This window comes from Bidens hawaiensis, unplaced genomic scaffold, assembly GCF_021521415.1.
Source record: "Bidens hawaiensis isolate Kalapana, Puna unplaced genomic scaffold, B.hawaiensis_p1.1 tig00011896_1, whole genome shotgun sequence".
NCBI lineage: Eukaryota > Viridiplantae > Streptophyta > Magnoliopsida > Asterales > Asteraceae > Bidens > Bidens hawaiensis.
The window spans coordinates 40,062-46,974 of record NW_027491952.1 but is presented as its reverse complement, the minus strand read 5'-3'; the positions used below and the strand labels follow the sequence as shown (position 1 = coordinate 46,974).

The window sequence follows — 6,913 nt, the reverse complement described above, 5'->3', positions numbered from 1 at the left end:
TAATGGACTGAATAGCACCGATCCATTGAAGAGAACCAAAGAACAAAGACCAAGACAAAACAAGTGATTGTTAATGATTTTATCTTAGATGAAATCTACGTCGTCAGAAACTATAAAAACCCATTACCAGTTTCAATTGAAACTAAATAGATATATAACAAAATAAGTAAAGGTTACCTGAACAATGGATGATTAACCAAAGTGAATTGTTGGAGCTTCGTGCTGATAACGTGTTGTGAAACAAGCTTAATAGTCAAACATGTGAGAAAGAGATGTATGGAGAAAGATGAAGATTTTATTAATATGGTGTGTATTACAAAGAGGTACATGAGATGTATATATAGGGTAGGAAAACTTGGGAAGAAAGCTAATCTATATTAGGTATTGATAACCACAATATTATATATTTATAACAAAACTCATATAGCCGACAAAATTCCTAGAATCAAACTTCTAAAGTTGCATCTTAGTTATATATTTTAATTGTTATTAATGTATTCTAAATTTAATCTAGGAGTTAGCTAAGGTGATGAATCCACAAAAAACAGAAACATAAATATTTACGAATTCAAGCCGAACATTTATCTTACAAAATTACACACAAAGCAAAGTTTTATTATGATGGTTTACTCGATCAACCTTATTTAGTAGTGGTGACGGTACAACATATGCACGCATGATTAGCTAATGATTAGAGTAGACACCAATGAAATCGGTAAAGCGAGAACCAACATAAAGCTTACCATTCTGCTCCTTAACCAAAGTGATTGATGTATTGAAGTACTCTGCAGCAAATGGTACTGTCTGCAACACATCTCCATTCGAATTGAACCTCACTCCTTGAGGTATGATGGGCGGCCTTACTGGTCTGAATCCAACCGAAACTGCCACCCAAAACTCTCCTAATCTTCCTGCTCGCTTTATCTTATTCGGTTCCCATTCGTATTTAGCAAAAGTTCCTTTTGATTTGCTTTCGGTCCCACTAGCCAGTACTTTGAAATTCGGCCACCATTAAGCTCAGATACAAGAACAAATCTACCGTCGACACTGACTGCCGGACCACCCCCACCCGAGAGACCAGTAAGCAAAACAGATACTTGTCTGGTAAGCGGGTTGTAACGCAATAATCTACCCGTTGAATCGGGAACAAATCCAGGTAACGTTGTATCTCTGCATCAAAAGAGACATTTAAGTTCCCTTTTGGTTGTACTACATGTGTTAAGACAATATTTGTAGAAACTTGATCCTTTGTTAATTTGAGTTAATATGGGTATAATATACCTGATATCATAAGTCAAACTAGCATCAATGAAATAAACATTGCCCGTTATCAAATCAACGTCAATACCAGTAGCAAATTTGAAACCACTGGCAAGCTGAGTTGCAAGCCCGCCCTGAGGGCCAACAACTAGAAGACCATAATACGCATCGGCTATGTAAAGAAGGCCTCTTAGAGGGTGAAAGCTAAGAGCCAGCGGCCTTCCGCACGTTGGTCCCAAATCCGGATCAGTCGTGCCATCACACACTTGCTTACTCCTGATCAAAATATATATTAAAAAAACACAACAATTAATAAGATTGCGTAACCTAGAAATCACACAAGAAAATCTTTGGCGTTTAATTTGTATATTTGCCTTTGAAAAGTTAATGAAAGATCAAATTTAGATTACTTAAGACTTAAGAGCCAAGTATGTCATTTGGACATATAAAGTTTTTAAATATTGTTTGAAAGATATTTAATCAAACATATCTTCGTTCATGTTTGTTGGGTTCATCATGAATGAGTATGCATATAACGTGACCTTGTCGGTGTAGTATATGCGAAATCAATGAAACCGACGTCTGGGCCTAGCCATTTCAATATCCTACCATCCCTTACGGTGGTAAAGGGACCATCATTCAAGAAAAAAGCAACTGATTCCGGGCCGACAACCCCTTGTGGCAATTTGATCTTACTAAAAATGGTAAATTGGCCGGAAACAACACAAAAGTGTAAAGAAATGTAACAAAAAAAAAAGCAAGGAAGGTGTTAGAGTGACCATGTTTGAATATGTATTTGATTCAAGAGTACCGCACATAGCTATTATTTATAGGAAAGAAAATTGGAGCCGTCATGTTAGGAAATGTGTACATTTTTAATTTGATATTAATTGATCAGTTATTGTTTATCTTAGGACGGTACATCCGTACATATATTATTTGTATAATTGTGTGTATATTCTCCATTAGTTTTGGAGATATTGCTAATTATCCTATTTATCTTGTTTGGATTGGAGAGAAGGACAAGTCAATCGTGAAATACCGTGAAGTTAGAATCAAGTTTCGGAACGAACCATCCAATTCAGCAGATAGTGCTTTTCTAAATAAACTTTTGCTCGGTTGAATTAAGGATTGAAATGATTTTAACCAAACAATGAGCAATTGAAATCATTGATAGAAAGGGAGAAATAACAATTGTGGAAAGACATGATATTACTCCAAAAGGGTTTTTAGGGGATTCCAATCAAATTTACATATTAGTTAATTTTGATTGGTTTCGTGTGTAAGCTTACACGGCTAACGACAGTGTATTTACGTTCCCCTTATACTTTTTTCTAAGTTAATTAAGTTTAGTGAATTTCGTAAAATTACATGGCATTTTAGCATACCCACACACTACTAGAACACAAGTATGCGGCCAAAATTTTCTACTGAAAAAACAGTTTCACACCGAAATGCAAATTAAGCAAGGTTACTTGATAGGTAGCTAGGCGGTTGGAGTTTTTGCAACAATTTATTTTCGGTCATAAATTCATGGAAGAAGTATGGTATTTTTGTCACACCCCCAATCTAGGCCTAGGAGTGTGAACCATAGTTGGTACCATGTTTGTAAATAAATCAGAGTTGCGGGTTAATGCGGAAGACTTTATAAAAACAAAGGATCATATTTATAAATATTTACATTACAAAATGCGAGACGAAAGTCTCGTTTTTAAGTTTACTTGTTTATATATTTTACAAAACCACCATATTTTATATTTACACAAAATTATCCGAGCCATCGGATTCTTGAGCTTCTTCGTCTTGCAAGCTCTATTCCTGATTACCTGCAAAATGTTAAATAAAATACGTCAGCAACGAATGCTGGTGAATATGCTGACGCTAAAAATATTTTCTTTACTTAATTACCCCTCGAGACCACGTAAGTCTTGGCCCATCTTGGCTTAGGAATAATCAAGTTAAAACAACCATCATAAACTCGAGTCTCTGCACTAGGTCACCTCAGCGAAACACCGCATCATTTATGAGATAACTTAGGTACCATAAATATACACATGGCCATTCCCCACTCGGAAGTAACTTAGGTCCGGCCCATCGTGGCTGGAGGTCGTGACCAAGCGTGGTGCGATGTGCCCACCGCGTTCCACATATGTAAGGATCCAGACAAACGTATACCATAGTCTGAGGGCTGGCTTATACTCTTGTTTATAATGTTTTTAGAGACACGTAGCCTCATGTAAAGTTTTACACATAACACATTTGTTTGTTTGAAAACAAGTTTGTAAAAGTGGGGCATATTCACCTTTCAAATGGGATCGGCTTCCAACACCGTCCGTTGAGTCTTTCTCGCTATCTCGCACCTATAGTACGAGTATAACTTTCATTAGTCGGATACACGATCCGGCTTAAGACATTTAGTCATATCATCTCGATGAACCTTTAGTTCATTATTTCTTCTACTTTAAAACCTTTAGTTATAAAGTAATCTTTATAAACCTTTAGTTTATATTTAAAAACCCGACGGTTCTTCTTCTTTAAGAAACATATTTTCTTTATTATTTAAGTATACTCGTTACACTTAAATAATATATTTTATAACAAAGAATAATCATATACATATATATATTCTCATATATATTTTCATCTTTCTTTTCTTTATTTTCTTTGTTATATATTTTCTCTCTTTTTATATTCATCGAGTTTAATTCCGACTTAGGGCATTAAGCCGTTATAATATTTTATTATTATTTTGGTCGGGCATTATGCCTACCTTTCTTGGCTTGATAATACCCTTCATACTCGGGCAGCTCTTCGACGATACTCGCTTTTCAACGTTCACTTGATCAACACTCCTTTCCGCACTTGGCACGTTTCTCGAGACACCTTTGGCACGCACTTCGAGGAAATTACCGGGTCTTCGGGCAGCACTTCTTTCTTGTTCTGGATGTCGGGGAGTGGCACGGAAATCGAGGTAACGGGCACGTTTATCAAGGTTTCGGGGCATGGTTATGGAGACGGATCGAGGGCACGTATTTCGAGGTAGTGAGAGAAAGCTAGAGAGAGTAAGTGTGTGTAATTGAGGTGTGTTTGGCTTGAACCCGTAGCTGCTATTTATAGGGCTGACTTTGGACCCCATCGCTGTACGCGATGGGTCACTTGGCAAGCCCATCGTGTACCGCGATGTAGGCTTGCCGAGTCAGTGCCTAGACCTGCCACGTGGCAACACGTGATAGGCACCGAGCCACGTGGCGGACGTGTTGCCACGTGGTGACACGTGGCGGCAGGCGTTGCCACCGTGTACCACGTGGCACGCGTGTCACTGCGTGTTAGATACCCCATCGCGGTACGCGATGGGGTGCTCCTCTGATCCATCGCGTAGCGCGATGGGTCAGAAATTTCAGAATTTACAATTTGTTCCCTTGGTTTGGATTTTGACAAATTTGGTACTTTGACTTTTAGAACTTGACATTTTTTGCCCGAAATTTACGTGATGTTACATCCTCCCCACCTTGAAATAAATCTCGTCCTTGAGATTGCTTAAGAGAACAAGTGGGGGGGGGTATTTCTTTCTTATTTCGGACTCGAGTTCCCATGTATATCCGAGTCCTCTTCAGGAATCCCATCTTACTTTCACGATTTTCAATGTTCGTCTTTTAAGTTTCTTAGTTTTCGAATCTTCTATTTGTATTGGTCTTTCAATGAATTTTAAATTTTCGTTAATTTCTACATCTTTTAGTGGCATTGAAAGAGATTCGTCGGCTAGACACTTACGCAGATTCGAAACATGGAATACGTCGTGTATTCCTTGCATTTCCTCGGGTAGTCGCAAACGGTATGCGACGGTACCAATTCGTTCGAGTATCTCGAAGGGTCCAACGAATCGAGGACTTAACTTGCCTTTCTTGCCGAAGCGGACTACGCCTTTCCATGGCGAGACTTTCAAAGGAACTTTATCACCGACACTAAATTCTAATGGCTTACGACGGACATCGGCGTAACTCTTTTGGCGATCACGTGCCGTCTTAAGTCGTTCGCGGATTTGAAGAACTTTGTCGGTGGTTTCTTGGACTATTTCGGGTCAAGATAATTGATTATCTCCAGTTTCAGACCAGCACACGGGCGTTCTACATTTTCGACCATATAACGCCTCGAATGGTACGGCTTGAATGCTCGAGTGATAGCTATTGTTATATGAAAATTCCATTAGGGGTAATTGGCATCCCAACTTCCTCCTAAGTCTATCACACAAGCGCGGAGCATATCTTCCAACGTTTGAATTGTACTTTCGCTTTGCCCATCGGTTTGTGGATGATAGGCAGTGCTAAGGTTAAGCTTTGTACCAAGTGCTTGTTGGAAGCTTTTCCAAAAGTGAGACGTAAAACGACTGTCTCGATCAGAGATTATAGATAGAGGTACTCCATGCAAAGCAACGATGTTGTTCACATAAATACGTGCTAATTTATCCATTGAGTACTATTCATTAATGGGTATGAAGTGTGCGGACTTTGTTAAACGATCCACAATTACCCATATAGCGTTATGTTGACGAGTCGTCTTCGGGAGTTTGGTTATAAAGTCCATGGTTATTGACTCCCACTTCCATACAGGAAGTTCGGGTTGCTGAAGCAATCCCGAAGGCTTTTGATGTTCAGCCTTGACTTTTAAACAAGTTAGACATTTCGCAACATGCGAAACGATGTCCTTTTTCATCCCATTCCACCAGTAGTTCGACTTAAGGTTTTGATACATTTTGTCACTACCGGGGTGCATCATATACTTGGACTTATGGGCTTCATTTCAAAATCTTTTGACGCAAGATTCCAATGATCGGTACCCAAATTCTGTTCCCATTCTAAGGATACCATCGTCACATTTGACTAACGAGTCAATGGTTCCGTACGTTTTTCATCGGAGATCTTGTTTTCATTGATCGCTTGAGTTTGAGCAGATTTGATTTGGTCGATAAGATAGATTTGAAGTTCTAGCCATAACGCTCGAACTCTTTTTGGCTTTTCGTGCTCTTTACGACTTAAGGCGTCAGCCACAACGTTGGCTTTACCTCGTGATAAACGATCTCACAGTCGTAGTCATTAAGAGTTTCCATCCAGCGTCGTTGGCGCATATTAAGCTATTTTTGATCAAAGATATGTTTCAAGCTTTTATGATCGGTGTACACTATAAATCTAACTCCATAAAGATAGTGCCTCCATATCTTAAGTGCAAAGATTATGGCGCCTAACTCTAGATCGTGAGTCGTGTAATTCTTTTCGTGCACTTTGAGTTGACAAGAGGCGTAGGCGATTACTTTATTTCATTGCATTAATACGCATCCCAAACCGGAATGGGACGAGTCACTAAAGACAACGAAGTCTTCAGTACCTTCTGGCAAGGCCAGTATAGGAGCTTGGGTAAGCTTTTGTTTAAGTATATCAAACGCCTCTTGTTGCTTTGCTCCCCCCATTCATACTTGACGTTTTTGCGAGTTAAAGAAGTTAAGGGAACATCGATTCGAGAGAAGTTTTCAATAAACCTTCGATAATAGCCGGCCAATCCCAAAAAACTTCGAATCTCAGTTGGCGACTTTGGGATCTCCCACTTAGAGATGGCTTCAATCTTAGCGGGGTCCACTTGAATTCCATTGACATTAATAACA

At 39.0% G+C, this 6,913-nt stretch overlaps 1 pseudogene across 1 annotated transcript; it reads right to left on the bottom strand.

Moving 5' to 3' along the window:
- Window positions 1–486: 486 nt before the first annotated feature.
- On the bottom strand, window positions 487–2,010 carry LOC143539430 (protein STRICTOSIDINE SYNTHASE-LIKE 12 pseudogene; annotated as a pseudogene). The gene is made up of 3 exons (XR_013136438.1): window positions 1,803–2,010; window positions 1,282–1,536; window positions 487–1,170 (listed from the first exon to the last, which is right to left on the bottom strand). The product of XR_013136438.1 is annotated as a protein STRICTOSIDINE SYNTHASE-LIKE 12 pseudogene (transcript).
- Between the last annotated feature and the right edge of the window lie 4,903 nt (window positions 2,011–6,913).